The sequence below is a fragment of the Perca flavescens genome, chromosome 1, assembly GCF_004354835.1.
Source record: "Perca flavescens isolate YP-PL-M2 chromosome 1, PFLA_1.0, whole genome shotgun sequence".
Classification (NCBI taxonomy): Eukaryota; Metazoa; Chordata; class Actinopteri; order Perciformes; family Percidae; genus Perca; species Perca flavescens.
The window spans coordinates 4,683,036-4,704,890 of NC_041331.1; the positions used below are offsets into that span (position 1 = coordinate 4,683,036).

At 42.0% G+C, this 21,855-nt stretch overlaps 1 long non-coding RNA gene across 1 annotated transcript; it reads left to right on the forward strand.

Annotated features, from left to right (window-relative positions):
• Positions 1 to 1,264: 1,264 nt before the first annotated feature.
• On the forward strand, positions 1,265 to 21,471 carry LOC114560880 (uncharacterized). The gene is made up of 3 exons (XR_003693267.1): positions 1,265 to 1,384; positions 5,526 to 5,651; positions 21,165 to 21,471. It is a non-coding gene; the product is annotated as an uncharacterized LOC114560880 (long non-coding RNA).
• The last annotated feature ends 384 nt before the right edge of the window (positions 21,472 to 21,855 follow it).

Genomic DNA, 21,855 nt, shown 5'->3' on the forward strand with positions numbered 1-21,855 from the left:
AAATTGATTACAACATCAGAGCCCGTGTGTGTGTGTGGCTGGCCTCTGCAGGAACAAAAGACGATTGGCCCTCAGTGGGGCCTGCAGGCCTCTAATGGTTGCAGAAACATATTACATATGCCACACAATGTATAGCATACTACCCTGTGTGTGTGTGTGTGTGTGTGTGTGTGTGTGTGTGTGTGTGTGTGTGTGTGTGTGTAAAAAAAGTTAATGTATTTCATGCACATGCTAATGAGAGAAGGGAGGTACCACATAGCTTTAACAAAGGGATAGTGGTAATCAAGAGATATCAGATGCAAACACAAGAAGACAAGATATGTGTCACACACACACACTTACACACACACACACACACTTCAAACTGAGGACATGAATTGTGTCATTACGACAGAGCAGGATGGGTAATTTCAGGCTTGCCCTCAATCATCAGTGTTAAGCATAATTTCAGTCCTGAAGGGGTTAATTAGGGGCTGTAAGGAGAGGCCTGAATTAATTGGCTTGTGCCTGAAAAGACAGAGAAAATAATAGAGGGGGAGAGAGAATGGCTGTGACGTTTTCGTACATCAGAATCAGTTGACAGTGTTGACTTGCCGTGGCTATAACTATGCGTATAGTAATTATCATAAGTGTTTGATGGAAACTAAATGACTTACAGATGGGGGCAATATTGTATATTATTACTGATTGTCAACAAATCCCACAATAAGACCAAAACCAACATTTAATTGATTCTATGAACAGGTATTGTGTGTTGCGTCTCTCATGCCTGATATCTAGTATTCCTCTGTGCCATATATGCTCCATTGTTGTTCAAATAAACATCAATGAGCACCACTTTTGCACTGGGTGACATGTTCGGTCATTACCACAAACACACACACTGAAATTTATTTTGACTCAAATCGCACATACACAGTATGTAGCCTCATTCAAGAGGTATGAGATACTGCATACTGCAGAACTCTAAAAATTATTTTTCGAAATCGGTGCGTTCTTATCACTGACGGCTGTGCCCATGGTTGGAGAAACAACCAAGCCGATCAAAGGTTTGTAGGAGGAAAGCATGGGAACTTCATGGGCAGGCTCAATCTCAAAACTGTGTGCACCGTTTTGCTAGGATTTCTGGGTTTAACGACATGTTTCCTGTGCAACGGTGTGCAACAGGCTTTGAGGTATGTTTTCTCTCGTTTGGTGGGTGTGTCAGATGTTATCCTAGAGGAAGGGACATGTATGCAAACTCGTGGCAATAAAAAGGCAGCACACTTGTGCACGCAGCGGGGTGTTCAACGCACCCCCGTTTCAGTTTAAATAAACTGTTTGTTGCATTTTGTCGGCGCTGAACGTAACCCATCTTTGTGTTGAAAGGAGTCTAAGTGCAAAGGTATGGAAGGCAACATAGGGGAAAAGAGTAACGTATGTACACTTTTGACGAAGTGGGTGAGAATCCCTTCATTCGCCACTTTGTGCTTGCCTACATAAATTGTCCACATTTATTTTACACAATGCTCCAACTATTTTCATGTTGTATTCATTTTCAGTTTGCTATGATTTTTGCTTTTGTGTAAGATCTTAACACTTACTATCGCGGGTTTGTTTGTGTTAAAATTGTTACATTTTCACATCAAGTACCGGTTTAATTTAAAGCAAACACACAACCACAGTTCTTCTTGTACTTATTCTGGCTTGCTAAATGCCTTGCGGCACATTGCTGCCTCTCACAGGTCAGTCTCTGCATCATTTCAAGGTATTGCCATCCTCAGAGGGTTAATCCTGTTGCAGATATATAGATTGGTTCTTAGGTGGACTTCGTAGGTCTCTCAATGTCACGTTCTGTATTCCAATGCATGATAACGTAGTGTTTAGCTGTTCTCTTTGTTCTTATCTTGGTGACATTCCATAAGTACAAGTGCAACAGTACAACACTGGTTTAGTTTCAGTTAGATTTTTTAAGTTGCAGGTTTGAATAGTAAAATGTTTGTTTCTTCACATACACATTCGTCGAACATTTCCTGTGTATTTATGCTGTTGATGATGTCATCACTGACATCATTGGACTAAACCAACTGATGGGGGTTTCTTGTGTGTAGAGAGGTTTGTTTGTTTGTCTGAGAGGTAATCGGGGGAGTTACTTACCTTGTAAAGAGTTCTTTTATTGTGTAGAGGAGCACAAAGTGAGTCTAGCTGTGTGGAGTTTTTTGTAATGTGAGAAATGTTTTGTAGGCCCACCTCTGGGAGATAGTGGTGCAGTCAGGTAGATTGATAGCTCTATAAAGGCAGTGGCATTTTGCTGCTCAGGGGTTAAAGAAGCTGTGCTGCAACATACACGTTCTTTGGTATTGTTAAGTATATTGCTTTCTTTTTTTAAAGTTGTCGTTTGATAGTTTCAAGTTTGATTTTTATTTATATATTTAAAACGTTGTTGGTATGGATGTATGTATGTATTGGATCACACTGTTGGAATTCAAGAAGTCTTTGTTTACTCCATTGGCTAGTTCACGGGCCAGTTGATTGGTCAATGTTTGACCAGTCAACTGACCAGCAAACTACTTGTCTTTTTCCATCGGGTGCTGCTTTAGTCCTACACCTTGTACCCCTTGGAAACACTTCAACGTCATCTTCTTAAGATAGCCTGAAAAAAGGGTGACAATGGAATTGATCACATCTGTACAGGTTGTTGCAAGTACACTACAGAAACAACCACTCTTAAATTGTGATAGATCAGATCAAAATTCAAAATATACATTTTTACTGCCTTTAGCAACCATTACCACAGCTTCTGTACCAACTACTAACATTCCCATTCCCATTCGGTGCTGCTGGACGATCTGCCAAATGTCCCTGATTTTCGGCTGGATGTCCATCACCTTCCGCTTTCTTTGTGTTGGCATTGTAAATTCCAGTGGATTTCTGAGGACTATGGTTAACTGCTCCTCAGATTTCTGCAGGGAAATCCAGACAGCTAGCTAGATTATCTGTCCAATATGAGTTTTCTGTTGCACGACTAAAACTACTTTTGAACGTACACGTTCCACCAAAACACGTTCCTTCCTGAGACTTTATTTTACAAAGGCATCGTCATTGCGTCCAACACAATTGTGATTAGGGCTGAACGATTTTTGAAAATAATCTAATTGCGATTTATTTATTTTTTTCCAAATATTGCAATATAATGTGATTATTTTTAAGCTCTTTGTCTTCTGTATTATTCAACAAACAATACATAATTGTATAGTATGAACAACACACGATTAGATAGATTAAACAAACCGTTCTTCCTGGAGGCCAGGCCTGTATGTGATTAGGTGATGCATGAATTTATATGAATGACATCTTTTATTTAACTACTTCAATCACAGTAGTATGTTGAGCACTGACCAAGCCTGGTGTAAACATTCATATGAAAGTCAGAAACAAATCACATAAACTAAAATGCAGATGGCAGAAATATAAAAACAAATGTGGCTTTACCACACTTAGTAGTATTTAGATTATTTAATTATTTACTGTAATAAACCTATGTAAACGTGGATTGCACTTTGTATACACTGTTTTTGAACTTTACAATACAGTTAAATAAGTAAAAATATAGTGTGTGTATCAATCTATCGATCAATCGTTTTTCTTTTTTACAGTGCACAGAGAGGAGCTTCCTCAAGCCCCTCCCCCTCGTGAAGTTGCGTGCCATGTGTGCGTGACAGCGTCAACGTTGCACTTGGTCAGAGATGCTACCGTTACGTTAGTTGCTGGTGTTGTTGTTGTGGGATTAACTGTACTAATAAAACCGTTGAAACACCGCGGCCACGCTGCTGTGAAAGCTCCCCGAACGTCATTTATCAGTCTGGCTGTTACCCCTCTCAGTGGCAGCTCCTCCACTCCATATCTTTATAACGGAGCTATCCGCTAATCAGAGCTAATTGTTGCTAACCGAGCCTTCAGTTCTGCGCGCCTGTATCCATTAACTGCATGTATGGACTCGAGCCCGAATAAAACCCTTCATTTTACATTTTACAACTCAGAGTTGTTTGAATGACAAAAATCGGCACAAGGTACGGCATAGCGTTAGCGTGCTAAGTTGATGCTTTCTCTGCAGCGTGCAGACTGATTTGCTCTTGCGAGTCGTGACCAAATAGCAGCCTTTCCGATTAGGAAATCGCGTTTTAACATATCGCGATATTATTGCAAATGCAATTAATCGTTCGGCCCTAATTGTGATTGGTTTAAAGAAATGCCAATAAACCAGAGCTCGTTTTTCTCCCATCATGGAATGCTGTGTGCACTAGCCAGACCTTGATCCGCAGCGCTGTGGAAGTAGAGCTAGCAATGCGAGACTACCATCTTGGCTACATAGTGGATAGGGGAGGGACCACCAACTTGTGAATGTAGTGGCCTAGGAAGCTACAGCGGTTGCTACGGAGGACAAGTTGTCAGTGGTGTAATGTCCACCTCATGTGAAATGGAGCACACACAAGAAAGAATGTTCATTTTTAACTAAATTAAAGTGAAAAAACAAGCACTATGCTAGTACATAGTGCACACAGTGTACTACATGTTACTGTACTAACAAAATATCCGATTTGAGACACAACACGTGTGTACCAGATGACATCGCCAGATTACCACAGTTTTCAAATGAAAAACAATGGTTGGAGAATGTCCTTCACCAAGCATCTATCAGGTAAGGAGCAGTTGATCGGGAAAAAGACCGAAGCAGCGTAGCTTGCAAACTGTCATCCGCTACAGGAAGCTTCGCTACTTATGTTACTTAAAAAGTAGTGAAGTGTACGTGAGTATGTGAAGCCTTCCCTTTATCCAGAGCAACAGCCAGCGCAAGCACTCTACGTTGTGCAAACATTTTTACCGAAGATATTTCGTATCATAGCAATTAGATTCAAACAAAGCATCTCGGATAAAAAAAAAAAAAGCTGTCTCTAATGTGCTCTCAAGGACTACCAGCTGGGTGTTTTCAGGTTGGGGTGACGTCCAGACCCAAGTATACTGAGGCAAGGAACCTCCTGGCACTACAGAAAACTACAGTGCCCAGCTGTTTTAAGTTATGTTTTTAATGAAAGTATATATTTGTGACATGTTTTTTTTTTAAGAACCTATGTGGGGAAGTTCCCAACTTATACTTTTTTTAGGAAGCATAGCTTAATTCAAAGACAGAAGACGAAGCAGGATGAAATTAGATGCTCAGAAGGAGTAAAGAGGACCGGACATTTGAGCGTATCTGAGACAAACAAGGAAGCGCTCTGCACCTTTTTTTTATAATCTCTTCTTTTATTTAAGTGGAGGTGCATTGACGTTCGCCACACCTGAGTGTCTATGATTCAAAGTTGGCAAAGAGCGATGGGGGGGGGGGAATCCTCCATTCCCTCACTCTGTGTCTCAATCTCGCTCTCCCTTCCTCTCTGCAGTACTGAAAGCCTCATCAGGACTTGTCATCGCTCTAATGAATATCATTTAAATTGCTTTGTGTATGGGAGTGAGTTTGGATGTTGATTTAATTTGCGCATGTGTTTCAGCTCTTGTGCTCGGCGGGGCGGACGGACGGAGAGCGGCAGCCCTAATGAAATAGGCCTCGGTGACAGGCTGACGAGGCCCGACCCGATCAGACGGCTTTGAAAGGAAATTCTGACAGGGCAGCGGAGGTAGGAGACGCCACGCACACACATATATATATATATATATATATATATATATATATATATATATATATATATATATACACACACACACACACACACACACACACACACACACACACACACACACATGCAGACAGAATGGAAGATACAAAGATGCAGAAATACACACACACAAAGATTAGGACACAAGATACACCTTTGTGCAGGAATATTAATGTGGACCTATTTGCATACAAAGTCAACTAAACCCATGTAGGCTACAGAGACAAATATCAGCACACATCTAGTCCGCATTTCAGGAAATAAACTGACGTCAAACCACGTTTGTGTTATCACAGCATCCCAGTGTGTTGAGCTAGCTGAGCACCTGTCCTAATTTGCAGATGCTATCCCCTTTTAGCGTAGCCTTGCTAATGATGGCACCTCAGTGTCCCTGAGCAGGGGGAATATGTAAAATAACACCCCGCTTCACTCTGCTCAAGATGAGCCATACCAGGCTATAAGCATGGCCTTATCAAAATGAAATTACAATATATGCTGATACCGTATTCCAGCAGCCCTAACCCCCCACTCCAAATCCTCGCGTGTGCACTCCCACTGCCGCACAACCGGTGAAATATTACAACCTTTCCCAAAGCAAAAGATATAAATCCGCATTGAGGAATTGCAAAAACAGCACAAAGCATTCCCAGGCCAGCCTCTATCTAGTGAGGCGCTTATGATTTAGCATTGCAGGTGTATCAAGAGTCACCCCCAACCCCCCTCTCTTTCTCTGCCTGTGGAACACCAGCGAGCGTGGCCGCGCATCCACCCGCTCAGCCGCAGCGCCCTGTTTCATTACTATCACCCAGAGGTTTTTTTAATTGAGTCAGATCCAATTATGAACCAGCAATTAGCTATTAATGTAATCAATTACTCCTCCACGCTTGTCACATCCGAATATGATGCAGTTGTGGTGTGGAATCTGTGTACGTTGCATTTAGCGCATTAAAGGAAAAGCGCCCAGGTAACAACAAAAAAGAACAAATATTAGACTTGATTAAAGGAAAAATAAATGAGGAGAAAGCACTCGGTAAAGAGACAATTCAGGCTGCTTTTACTTTGATACAAAATGTAGATCTTTACTTTTTCATCACAGTGTTACTTTCCCTAACTAAATGATTTGTCATTCACATGCATGCATGTGAAAAAATATAAGCCCACCAGATCTTACAGTTTATGTTAACACAATCTGATACTGAATAATATTAGATTTTCTGGTGCCACCTTCTAATAAGGCACCCCTTTAAAAAAGACTAAATGGCATTGTCAGTTGTTTGTAATACATTTACTAATCCTATATAAATCACTGATAAGCCATGATTAAGAACATTTTGGGAACAAGCCAGGTTGTGAAAAAAAACCTGCCTGACAGTTACATGTATATGATATATGATGTGATATTTCATTTACATGCCACTAAGTGGTAGCCTGGTCCTACCAGACTCTCGTACATTTCATTTGTACAGAGAGTCTGGCCACTCTCCATTGACAAGTGTTAACTTCCTTGAAGGCGGGTACTCTGTTGAAGTTTAGAACTATTGGATCTGCTCAGAGCCACTCTGGTAGCCTGGCTCCGCCCTCCTATGCACTGTCTGATAGGACCAGGCTAACAAGAAGGGAGACAACAACTATCGGCTTAGCATCGCTAGCGTTCGCCTTAGCCAACTCCTTCACCACTAACGGAGGGAGCTGGAAAATCTAACTGTTCCCGAACCCTGTGGGGAGGAGGGGCCAAAACATCATGGCCACCGACACAACTCAGCAAAGATTGGTCTTGCTCGGGCTTTAACTTCTGGATATTTGGCAGCATTGCCACAACGGACCACATCTTTCTCCACCGCCATTACGGAACTACAACTCAAACTAGCGCACGTCACAACCTCAACATCATCGTTCTCAGCCACTCCCTCTGTTCGCTGATTGGACCGCCAAATATTTGGCCGGAGAAAACCCAAGACGTAGTACTGAAGGAAAATGTAAATTGAGCAGAAGTACATAGGAGAGCGCAGCCAGGCTAACTAAGTGGCCCATCCCACACGGAATGACATGACACCAATACAAAAGTAATTTCATCAACAGCTTCCGGTCCAATGTCCAAACACAACATACTCTACTGTGCACAAAATAAAGGACAAAGAAAACATATTACAGCAGCCACAACACAATACACACTACAACTAAACATTTCATACATAAAACTAAACTACAGACACAAAAATCAATAAATAAATAACCGGGACTGTCACTTTCAGACAGAGAATTATCGATACAAAGCACTCTTCCTTTTAGCCCGTGCTTGTTTTAAAAGTCTGCAAATAAAAATGTCATAAACCTATTTAGGGTTAGGGTTCTCAGATCTTGATATCAGGTTATCAGATCTTGATATTAGTATTGGCTATAATAATCCAGTATCCGTAGGGTTTTATAAGCACTAGAAATTAGTTCAAGTGCAGGTATAGTAACAGTTACACTAAACCATTCAGAGTAAATCTAAAGTGGAAGCTGCAGCCAGACTGTTAATTCACACACTTTAATTTTAGCCTGGTTGCATTGGTATCCAGTTGATTTTAGATTTGGTTTTCAGATTTTCCTCATTACTTTGAAAGCCTCCATGGTCTGACTCAGCCCCAGATCTCTGCAGCAGTCCCATGATCTAAACCTAAAAGGGGACTGTTCTTTTGCTTCTTTTGCTTTTGCCCCCAAACTGTGGAACAATCTTCCTGTGGAAATTTGACTTGCTACCTCAGTGACTACCTTTTTTTTTTATTATTATTATTATTATTATTATTATTATTACAAGAAACACAAGAGGACAATTTTTTTATAAAGATTATTTTTGGCCATTTTTAGGCCTTTATTGACAGGACAGCTGAAGAAATGAAAGTGGAGAGAGATGGGGGAATGACATGCAGCAAAGGGCCGCAGGTCGGAGCTGCAGGTCGGAGCCGGGCCCGCTGCGTCGAGGAGTAAACCTCCACACATGGGCGCCCGCTCCACCAACTGAGCTACCCCAGGGGAGGAAAAAAGTTAATAGAACTAAAAAATAAAGCTAAGCTTTTTGGGGAATACACAAATGCCTTTTTTCCCTGTTCTGTGTGCGCATTGGGGACAGAAAGCTAAATGCCGAGGTGCCGAGCAGCACTTCTCCGCGTGATAAATTAGACTTTTATAAACTTTTATATACTTATTATTGGTATTATTGTGGTGGTCTCCTAAAAATTTGCATTATGAGATTCCATTTCTGTGCTGGATTGCTCTTGTACTTTTCTTTTTTTTTTTTTACACATTTTAAACATTGACATTCAATGTCATTGAATGATATTTTCCATTTGTCAATCGAAATGGCTTGTCTGTAGCTGCACATTTTGAGCTGGTTTGCACATCATGCACTACAGACTAAACCTTCTTAAATGACACAAATCGTACTCAGGGGGCCCAACGTGTCGAATGAAAAAAGCATATTTGGGCTCTTACAAACGCTCGTAAGCGCTGGAAAATATTGGAAAATCCCAGCGAGCGAGAGACAAAGAAAGAAATGACAAGTCCAGGCAACCAGGCAAGTTAAACAGACACACATAATAGGATATTAAACTGTAACTACCCCATATTCATTCCAATCATCCAGGAGAGAAACGGCAAAAAACTTCAGGCTCCAAATTTCATTTGTGTCTCATTGGAAAGGTTGGATTTATGAGGGCCTTTTTGTTAACGGAGAGGTATGTGCCGGATTAAAAACTTCTCCAGGCCTTTCTGCTCCAGTCTCTCTCTCTCTCTTGGTGACATATGTCTTCATTTGGGAAGGCTCAGCTCATGCCAGGGTGGAACTTTCATTGGCAAGAGCCCGTTTCCCCCAGGAGAACTCTTAAACAGTGCACAGGAAATAAAAAGGAATGCCAAGTTACTTCCTAATGTCGTGAGCGATTTCATTACCTCAGACACTGGACTAATTTAGGGCAAGCGAAGGAATGGGATTTCAACATGCAAAACAGCCGACACTTAGCCACCAGCAAACCGCATAACTCTGCATTCGCACAAAACTGCATTCATAACTGAAAACAAATGTGTTGGGCCCTTAGACGTTAGCTTTCATTTGATGTACTGTTTGTAACGTGACATAATTCCAGGCAGTGGTGGAAGAAGTCTTCAGATCCTTTACTGTGGTAAAAGTACTAATACCACACTGTAAACATACTCTGTTATAAGTAAAATTCCTGCATTGAAAATGTACTATAAGGGGAGCTAGGCAGTTTTGGCTGCTGTTTTCGCTTTTTGCTCGCAGGTTTCTCTATAGAGCTCCCCCTACAGCTTCGGAATAGATATTTGGCAGCTCCTATGTTTACGTGTGTCTGACTCATCGGTCGGTCAGTCTGCCGTTTCCTCTTTCTCTGTTCCTCCGACAGTGCTTTTCTAGCTTTCTGCTTCTTTTTTGCCGGCTGAGCCATGACGATAGTGTGAAAAAATTGCTACCTTGTTAGCCGGTTCCTAAACGGCGTAAGTGTGCAGTGCCGTGAAGCAATTCATTACATCGCGAGACCTGATATCACGCCATACTTCCTGAGGCTGGCAGCTCGCCGGCCAAAAGTTGCAAAAGTGGGTTTTCCGCTCACAGGCGCTAGGGGGGAGCACGACGACCACCGTTCAACTCGAAAAAGTCATATAACCATTCCAATGACTCTGAAGCGGTTCAGTTAAGGTAAATTAAGCTAAAAAAAGAACATAAGTAAAAGAACATAAGTGTTATCTGGAAAATGTACTTCAAGTATTGAAAGTAAAAGTACTCAATGCAGAAAAATCCTCACATTTTAGAAAGTGTAAAGGATCAGTTGTGTGTTATGTTGGTTATGCGTTTTCATTTCAATTGAACATTTTTGTTTTATAAACTACATGTCTTTTGTGTGTAGTAACTAGTAATTATAGCTGTCAGATGAATGTAGTGGAGTAAAAATTACAATATTCCTCTCTGTGAAATCTACAGGTAAAGTACAAGCACATCAAATCTATACTTAAGTACATCACTTGACTAAATACTTAGTACTTACGTACGTTACATTCCACTGATCCCAGCGTTTCATATTTTATTTTATTTTATCTGTTTCTTAACTTAAAGCCTACGTTTATACTAAACTAGTGGGTGGAAATGAGAATAGCTGCCTTGGTGACGCCTCATGACTACACCGAGAGGTACACTGAAAAAATACACTTAACTGCCTCACGTCCTGAAGGCAATTTCTCTTAGCCTGCTGAAAGCAACCTGATCTCACAGAATTCTGTGAAATGAACACGGCCCCTTAACTCAATATCTGTGGCAGTTTCACGGAATCGCAAAACATTCCGCGATGGGCCCACGGAAGAATTCCATTAAATAAACACGGCCCCTTAAGTTAAGGAAAAGGTCATGGGTGGGCTTACGGTTCTGTGACACGCAAGAAGAACGGTACGGTTGGGTTCAGGAAAAGAAGAATGCGACTTTAGGAAATGTGACATGCAGGACACGAACCCCGGTCTCCTGGGTGAAAGTCCTGTGTTGTTTGACCCATCCAACCTCCTTACGTGGAATTTCGGCCTTACATACTACTCGCTACCGTAGTCGCTCTTAATGCTACGTCATCTTCTCATTGACTTTACATTGGCATTGTTTTCCGTGGTGGCCACACGGAATTTTCACACATTCCACCACCATGTAATGAGCTAACAGTTCGTGATCATTTCACGGAATTCTGTGAGACCAGGCTGGCTAAAAGGGTTACCAGTTAAAAACCATGCAATTAAGAGGGACTATATAGCCGGAGACAAGGTAGAGGTGGAGAAATGCGATCTCATTGTGGGGCGGACGTGAGGCTGAGAAGATCCCGTGATGAGCTGAACGCTTGTCAGGACGGCGAGGTCGTCCCCAGCCAAGATCTCTCTCCTCTTAACTAACCTGCATCTTGACAAGGCAATCAAGTCCTTCCCCAACTGTAATTAAATGATAAGTTCATATTTGAGGGACAATTGTGGGGCGGGCGGTCGAAGAGAGCGCTGTCACGGCGAGCTGTTGGCGTGACGAATACCCTTATTAGCAGCCACGCTGCACCCTATCAAGGAGAGGTGTGTGTGTGTGTGTGTGTGTGTGTGTGTGTGTGTGTGTGTGTGTGTGTGTGTGTGTGTGTGTGTGTGTGTGTGTGTGTGTGTGTGTGTGTGTGTGTGTGTGGTGAAGGTCCAATGTAGTGCATTCACACACCCACACCCACATTGTCCGTCACACAAGAGCACACAAACCCACATTGTTGCACCATGGCGTAACAGACGTGCACAAACACACACTCTCGCCCCAGTCGCCCGGTAATCGTTTAAGATATGCCCACAAAGGGCAGATGGAGGTAAAGGGGACATGCACTCCGGCGTGTCAGCGCAACATGCATCTCCCTGTAAATCAATGAAAGATGATGTGAGCTCTGCAGCCCAGCTGTTTGATATGCAAACGGCTTTTCTATGCAAATTTGTCCCGACATCTTTTAGAAACCGAGCAGGAGAGTGGCTTCGAGGCCCAGGTGTAGTGAGGGAAGGGAGGATAACATATCAAAAAAATAAAAAATAAATTAATGATATAAAATTCCCATCGAATGACAAACCACAGATTTGGACAAGAGGTTTGTCTAAGCAGCTCTGTACCTATGATCTTTACCCCCCCCCCTTTCCTGTCCCCATTCCATTCACCCTAATGCTGGGATCATCTCTCAAAAACAGCAAAAAAGGTGCTCGGTAGACACAATGCACCTGCAGCTGTTATGAAAGGCTGAGCAAACATCATACAATTCAAAAAATGTCTTCATCAAAAGAAGCGCACCAGATAGCATTTTGTGTTCTATTTTTCTCCGTTGGGTGTCTGTGTGTAAAATATATCCCCTCCCCTTTCCTTTTTCATGGGGTGGATCTTGAAGTGTGTGTGCTCGCTTTAATCCCTTGTGCGCAGGCTTCACTGTAGTGCAGGCCCGCTCTCGGCATGACTCCCATTGTGGCGTTCGCTCATTGTGTCTGTGGAATAAAGCTGCCTGTGTTGTCTAGCCAGTTTCCTGCTTCAAACACCGTGCGGCTGCTCTGTGGAGATCTCCCTCCCTCTTATCCTCCCATCCTCCCTTTTATCTGCGTCTCTCTCTCTCTCTCGCTCCCTCTCTCCTCATTCACCCTCTCGTCTCAATTGTTTACCTCTGTCCTTTCGGCCTGTCTCGCTCCATCTTTCTTGACTCCACAACTGCCCCTCCTTTCTCCCCGTCTTGGAGAAAACAAACCTGCTCTTTTGAGCTGTAGCGTACAGTGAGGGGGAGGAGGGCGGAGGATGGGAGGGTTCTTTAACTACAGAGCAGTGAGGAGGTGAAGGGATAAAATGACACGAGGAGCCAAAGCAAACCAAGGACCAAAGAAGGGGGAAATGAACTGCCATATAGGGCGCACAAGCGTGACTCACTTTTCATGATTGCTTTTCAATGCCCAAGTCTTTTTTGAGCTGCCACTTGAGCTAATATACAAGCCCTAATGTTCGTCTGGGGAATAGCTGAGACAAAACAGAGAAAGAGAGCGCGTAACGCACACCGATCCAAACTTGGAAAGTGTTGCAAAACTCTTGAAATTCTCCACAGGTGATTCTTTTCTTTCTGCCCCTGACTTCTTGCAGCAAACCAAGTGGCACATCGGTGAAGAAATAAGCTCCACTTCAGATTCCAGGTTAATAAATCATAGAGGAGAGGCTCGTTAAATTGAACTTTATATAACTTCTGTGTAAAGGTCAGCGCTCTCTTTTTCGGAGGTAATTTAAAGATTAGAGGAGTCAGTGTTTCCATCACACACACGCACACATGCAGGTGGGCACATATGCCCACACACATATGAATACACACACACGTGCCATTCACATAAAGCAGCAGGCCTTAGGTGATTAGGGGCCCAAGGTGTGACTTTTTAATCATTTCGTCACCCCTGCAAACCTATCTGGGCAGCATTTGCACATACCTGAGCAAAGTCTAATTCCCATAGCAGTTAATAATAGAATTTCCATTCTTTTCTTTGAATCGAGGCCTTGTTTGACATATTCGAATGTCATTAAAAGCTACCCATGCTGAGCAGCTCCAGATGTTGTCATTGATTGGTTTGAGGGCCTACTGCCAATTACAGTTGCTAGTAGTGTCACTAGCTAACTTGATTAAAGCTTTGACTTGCTCAAAGGTACAACAGATTCTCACTCCCATCATGTAAAATACGGACGTATGTACGTCGTTGTTATGGACGCTAAAAGTCTCCTTTAGCGTCATATCTAAATACGCTTGGTCGGGACTCTTGGCGTCACTTTTGATGCAGCTAGGTTAAGGAAAAGCTTGTGGGTGGGCTTACGTTTCCGACTGTTGGGTTTAGGAAAAGAAGAACGGGACGGTTGGGTTTAGGAAAACGTGACACGCGGGACACGATCCCCGTTCTCCTGGGTGAAAGTCCTGTGTTGTTTGACCCATCCACCCCCCCAACCAACCTCCCTATGCAGATTTTCGCACTTTCATACTACTCGCTACCGTAGTCGCTCTTAGTGCTACGCCATCTTCAAGCCCTGTGTAGCTGCTGCTCTCCCCGGTACGATCTACAAACACGCTGAAGGGCGCTTTTTGCGTCACTTCTGACGCTGACAGCCACTGGCCAAACGTCTGTATTTTACGAGTTCGGAGCGAGAACGGGTTGAAAGGTACCTAATTTTGTTGTAGCACCCAATAAACCCCTTACCTTCATTGCGTAGATCAATCCACCAGAAACGGTGTGTGCTGTGGGCGACAGTGATTTAGACATAGGGTCCAAAGTCAAAGTCCATTATCCTTTGTTTTATGGAGATGTAGTCTCCATTTTTTATTTAATGCTGTGTTGATGTGAGGGTCATTTTGTTTGTCTGTTGACAACCACCATCGCTGCTTTCTAATCTTACAAAAACCACTGGAGCAGATTTCAACAAGCCGTCTTAAATTCTGAAGTTGCAATAATAAAATTACAAAGTTGTAATAAACCATTGTTTTCTTATAAAGGGTCCTCCCTATAACCCAGGTTACTCAAGACCATCATTTGTGTCATCTGTAAGCTCTCAAGTGAACTTTCAAAATTACTGATATTTGGGTATATTCTAATGAGCCTACATGAAAGGTTTCTCACTACAAATACAGAATTTTAATTGATGACAAATTTACTTCAATCATATTGAAAATGTTAGTCAGAAATTGAAAGTTGAGCTAGGTTTTTTTGTGCAGAAACAGGTCTTGTTTTACATTGTTTTTTTGTAGGAAACAGATTGTGGAAGCAACCATTCTCTCTGTCTTGGATTATGGAGATATTATTTATAGGCATGCCCCCATCTCCAACCTACAATTTCGATATTCTGTTTACCATTCTGCTCTTGGGTTTATAACTGGGGACCCATATGGCACTCATCATTGTGCTCTACTGTATATCAGAAGGTAGGACTGCCCTCCCTCTCTGTCAGATGAGATCAGCACTTTCACCTTTTCATCTATAAGGGATTGCTACAAAAATTGCCCCCCTACCTGTCTTCACTGCTGGGCCAAAGACACTATACTCAAAACACTCACTCTCAGGATTGGCTTACACTATTTGTCCCTTAAGTTAACAGTAATCTCAGTAAGACAGCCTTTAAATATTTGGCCCCATTTCTCTGTAATAATTTACAGAGCAATCTCAAACATCGTGCACAGCTGTCAGTTTTCAGAAAAGTGTTCGTTTACACGTACCTGTGTATATATGCCGTCAATGCCGTCAAGAGCACGCCAAACGTGTAGGCAGTGTAATGAGAAGCTCAAGCCCACGTTAGCCAATCAGAATCCCAAAAATAGCAACAAATCACTTGCTCTCTCTTCTCTTCCTCACTTCCTCGGCTGCCTAAACCTCCGTTTGTCTCAGTTTACATGCAAACGTGCAACCAAAGTTTTCCCAAATCTCCACTCTGGCCGGAGTTTTTAGAAAGAATCGATTTCAGCGGCGAATTCTCCGTTTGCGTATAAACGAAGGGCACAAACAAAGGGAAGTATCTCCGTTTTTCAAAATAACCATGTACGTGTGAATGGCATATAAAATTGGATGCATTAATACCAATGTGTCGATTAAAAATTTTGAATAGAGATTGTATTCATTTTAACTGACTGTTTTACATAGTACAGTTATAAGTCTTTGTATTTGCATCAATGTGATTTTTAAATGCACTTTTTCAAAATAGGTTTTCTTGAATGTGTTTTAAATGTTTCTTCATTCTTAACTTATTTGTATGAAATAATTTTATACATTGTTTTCCAATTACCCCTGCATACTGCTGTCTTGATATTTAAATTTAAATTAAAATTTCTTATTTACATTTGATTGTATTTTTTGTTTGAATTTTTATTTTGTACTCAGATCCAACTTGTAAATGACATCTTGATCTCAATGTGTGACACGAAAGGGAGACAAATCTGAATGGCATGTTGGATCCCATGTTTTCTGATCTAGGCAGCCCACAAAAAATGACGGGGTCATCTTATTTCACAGCTTGTGGGTTGGTAGGCACTCCAGATACCCAAATGTATGTGCATAATCATTGACAAAGTTTTGACGATATGGTCCCTTGAAGTATTTCCTCTATATTGCTGGTTGCTCTAGTTTTCTATCCTGTGAGCTAGTGGAGTGCATTATTCTTGCATACCAGGTGTGAATGACTCCCTAATGCGTGGATGGCTTTGAGATGACTAGAGAGCAAGCCAGCAAGTAGAGAAAGAGACAAAGAGTTTGAGCTCAGATGTCAATCAGAGTAATAGTTTAAAAAAGCACCTCCCTCCTCCTCTCCCCCTCTCTCCTCTTCCTCCTCTCAGAGAGGCCTGTCACATGCACTTTGCACTGATGGCTGACGGATCGGGCCAAGACACTCGTCTCAGGGCACTCCTCTATATATCGTTAATTTAATGCATGATGACGTGGCCAATTACAGCGGGCCTGCACGCTCAAATAGCATGTCAAAACCTGTGTATCAATCTATTAGATCCCGTCTCCTTGCACATTACAAGGCACCTTAAAGCTCATCCCTGGCACTGGGGGAAAGTGCTGACCTCATGGGAAACAGGCCTCTGATCCGCTCTCAGGCCTTTTAGGGTCTATAAAAAAACATAATGCGACTTAAACTGGCATGAAAGTGAGATCAGGGGTAGGAGTAAGAAATATATGGCTGTATATCTGCATGAATATGTATGCATATATTCAAAGAGAAGTGTTGCTGTCACGCAAGAGGCTTTTTACCTCTTAGGGTTTGTAGACCACTAAGTTGACATGGTCGATGGTAATGGGAAGCGGTTGCTTGGTGCACTGCAATGATGGGCTGAGCTGTGTTGCCTCCCTCAAAACTTCTCCTTTGTCTCTATTTCTCTCCTTCCCGCTCTCTGTTTTTCCTTCCTTCCCTCCCTCCCTTCCTCCGTCGTCGTGGGATTTTCTTGCCGACGGGAGGGGCTGTGAAGTTTGACTGGCTCAGCTCAGGCTTTGATGCTGTCACTTCCCATCCACTCAGAGTTCAAGGCCATCAAGCTCTTGCAAATGAGAAGACACTGGCGCAAGGAGATGTACTGAGTGGATAGGCCAGGGGCATCTTGTCGGTCCCCGTGCCCAGAATTACACTTTCACACATACAGGGTGATGTGTGCTGCAACCAGTCATGTGCCTTCTACGAAGTATGACTGAAAATTAAATAAAAGTATGCTGAAAAGAAGCATCCTCATTTCCTGCTCAACAACGACACCAGAAAACATGTCAAAGAGATTCCAGAACCCATTTGACCAATGTTAATTTTCCAGGTGTATAGTCTATATCGACGACGTTTCATTTCCAGGATTGCTCAGGTGCCACTGGCACTGCTCCTCAGATCTCTGCAGGGTAAATCCAGACAGCTAGCTAGACTATCTGTCCAATTTGAGTTTTCTGTTACGTGACTAAAACAACCTTTGAACGTACCCACGTTGCACCGAAACAAGTTCCTTCCCGAGGCTATTTTGCAGAGGCACCGTTGCTCCATCCAGCGCCTCAGTGCCGCCCAAGACGATGGTTTAAAGAAATGCCAATAAACCAGAGCACGTTTTTCTCCCATCCCGTAGTGCTGTGTGGACTAGCCAGACCCTTCTTCGCAGCGCTGTGGAGGACGGTCTGGCAATCCGAGAGTACTAGGTGTGTAATAATAAAGTTGTAACACTGAGTTGGTACCAGTGATGAAGTACTCGAGTCTTGGACTCAGACTTGAGTCCGACTCGAGTCGCTATTTTCTGGACTCGACTTGGACTCAAGGATTTATGAAATCAGACTCGGAAGTTGGATGAAGTACTTTTATGTGTAATATGTCATAAAAATGTGATGGAACATTAATATATATTTAATCTGTAACTTTTTCATGGAAGGGCAGGGCATGTGTCCTCCACCTGCGACTGTAGTTCATGTTACTACAAGTTCACATTAGAACGACGCAGAGGGATGCGCCCCGGATCGTGAGGTCTTGGAATTCAACTCAGAGTCAACCTTGATGCCCTGAACTTGGGACTCAGCCTTGGACTCAAATGCTGGCAATGGTGACTCGACTTGGACTCGGACTCTTCTTTATTGACTCGGACTTGGTCCCGGACATCAACACTGGGGACTCGAGACTCAACTACAACACTGGTTGGTAGATTTGCTGTTTGTGTTGAATAAACACAGGCTGCAAAATCACATGTTCAGTCTGAACCGAAATTTTAAACATGTCAGGAGTGAATTGTGGGTTAAATGCAGTCCTGTCACCAAACAACCACATTGATATTGAACGCATTTTCTTTTTTTATGTCCAATGCCAACTCTGGGGGAAAAAATCGATACAGCATAGTATCGCAATATTTTCTGTGGCAATACTGTATTGATACACAGACGCACACAAGTATCGATCTTTTATTATATATGTGTTGGTCAGTTTGTCTGCTTGACAATCTGATTTTGCAGCAATACAATTGAAGTGAGATGAACAAACAGAGAAATGTATCTTTTTAGATAAAACTGATGTTGACAAAGTTTCCTTTTGGGGACATAATTTGAAATTGGGAAACATTTTGAAGTTGGAAAAAAGGTAATGAATTGCAAATATATCGCAGAACATTGCATTGTTTGAAATCTCAATAATATTATATCGTGACATGAGTATCGTGATGATATTGTATCGTGATATAGTAAAGCCTCTGGTGATTCCCACCCCTAGCTGAGAAGCCCCTAAATCCTCTCATTTTGTCAGTTTGATCGACACACTTTTTCTTTAGCTACATCACAGTAGACAGTAGCCCAAGATAACCGTATGGAGGCTGTAAACTTTTACAAACTGATGCTTGTCTTAAAATTACCTAACTACAAAAACTAACTGTGATGGAAACAGAGGGCAGCGCAATGGAGGCCAGTGCGACGCAGAGCAGCGTGACTGTTTGCTGCTCCGATGGTCTCTGGTCCAGTGCTTAATGTTACTTCTGTTCAGTGTGATTGGCTCTTCAGCTGACAGCGCTGTCAGCAGCCAGGCAGGATAGACGCTCCGTGGTGCACTTGGATTTTATAATTGAACTATGACCAGAACACACACTTTTTTATTTCTCTGGCTGTGGAAATGTGATGTGTTCACAGATGATGAACAAAGACATAATTCAGAGTTGTAAAACATGACACATGACATGTAGGCTGTTAACCACAACAACATGCTAAATAAAAGGTACATATACTGTACTTGGCTTCAATGTAAACTTGACCTCGACAAACAAGACCTTGCTGACTTTGTTCTTGGTAAAAAAAAACTTAACTTTGTAGCTGTACTTTCTTCTGCTTTGGTTATAAAAGACAGGAGGCAAGCTTGTACACTAGGTGTGCACTAATTTGATGGGAAGGTGTGTTTTTGGAGGAAAGTTGAAGGAGATCAAATCTACAGAATCCCTGTGGGATGCCAAAACTGGAAGATTACTTTTCCGGGTAGCATGACTCTGGAAAACTTCCACATCATTATCCGCTTTGATAACCGAGACACCAGACCAGCTTGGCGACGGAGAAAAACTAGCTTCAGTCAGGTCAGTGTGGGACAAGTGGGTGGATCGCCTTCCCCTGTTTGACAACTCTGGACTCAAGTCACGGTGATGAGCAGCTTATGCCATCGAGGGGTTGCTGCCACTTCAGGCAGTACATACCATCCAAACCTACAAAATATAGAGTCAAGAACAGGGATGCCTATGATGCTTCTTCATCATATGCTAAGAGACCTTGCAAGAATGAACATTGGAAGCCAGAAAGAGCAGCCCAAGAAACAAGGGAGTCCCTATAGACCAAAGTCTACTGTAACGTTGTCTTTACAGATCTCCCTAAAAAAATCTATCAGACAGCTTCAGCTGATTCTGTCCTCACTTAGACCAAGAAATTGGATCACATCACCCCAGTTCTGAAGTATCTGCACTGGCTTCCTGTCCCTCAAAGAATTGTCTTCAAAATACATTTTGCTGGTTTATAAATCACTAAACAGTTTCGGGCCAAAATACATTTCTGATCTGCTGCTACACCATGAACCACCCAGACCTCTCAGGTGGTCTGAGACCCGTCTGCTTTCTGTCCCCAGAGTCAGAACTAAACAGGGGGAAGCAGCGTTCAGTTTTTATGCTCCACATATCTGGAACAGACTCTGCAACTCTCAGTTCTTTTAAATCAAGGCTGAAGACCGTTCTTTTTGATGCTGCCTTTCTTTAAATAATTGTCAATTTCTTATACTTTTATTATCGTAGTTTTGATTTAAAATTTTGTTATTGTTTTAACTGGTCTTTAATGTTTTATGTAAAGCACTTTGAATTGCCCTGTTGCTGAAATGTGCTATACAAATAAAGCTGCCTTGCTTTGCCAAAGTTGGGGTAGGCCACTTAGAATGTGCCCCAGACTAAAATATTCCTAAAGACACATGATCCGCGGTAGAATTGCGGGGTAGGCTGCAGAGCAGAGAGGCAAAGCGCAGCACGGGTATACGTTCTTGAATTGGTTAAACCTTGAAAGGTCCGCAGTATCAAAGTCAAAGTTTAAATAACTTGAACTTTGAGCACAGCGCTCAGCGGCAATTCTCAGCAGTTGGGCGGCACCGCTCTCCCTATAGGAAAAAAAATGGAAGAGGAAAAAGTGAAAAGCCACAGGGCTTGGGTGTGCCCTGCTCTAGGGCGGGGTTGGCCCCAAGTTTACAGGGTTATACCCTGAAAATCAACCTAACCCTGGGTTAAAGTTGCCAATGTGAACCACGGCCAAGTAAACAATGGAATTCTAGATGTTGTGCTTAGGGTTAACAATGTTTTTTGTTCACAGCCGACACATCCAAAGTGTTCTACATGTCAAATACAGGCAAAAATGTGATAGTGTGTGTATGGCTATGTATATGCTTATGAGTTACTTACATTTCTGAACTTGTTTTCATCATTCCAGGTTGCAGCCAGTAGCAACAAGAAGAAGAGATGAGCTGTCTGTGGACCCAAGAAGGCAAGGAAGACACAACACAGATGCATCATGTTCAATGAAAACATCTGCAGCACACACTCAGTCATGTTAACTTCCTCAAATTTGTGTTCAATAATTTCCATACAATACTGTATTCAAAAATGTGTCTTTCCAGTTTGCTCAGTTAGCAGCAAAACATATTTTTATTGATGCAGACCTTGTTATATTTGTTTGTTGAAGATAACTGTTATTTATTCCACCACGCCTTGACTATTATGTATATAGGCCTTATTATTATTATTATTATTATTAGTAGTAGTAGTAGTAGTAGTAGTAGTAGTAGTAGTAGTAGTATTGTTGTTGTTGTTAATTCTGATGTAGCAACTGTAAATGGAAAATATTAACTAATAAATTATGTCCATTGCTTAATTGATATCAAGTTAAACACCTGTTAAGTATTTTGACATACATTGGAATGGCTTTTTTGTAAAAAATAAATAAATAAAAGTGAATACCATACGATACAAACACCACACAAAACTCATTATCTCTTAAAATAAAAGGCTCATGTGAGAGTAATATACTGTATACCTTTTTTTTTTTTCCTGCATGTTGCATCAAATGTTTGAACACCTGTTGTAATCAATTTTGGGTTTATATGTTTGGCCAAGTTTTATCT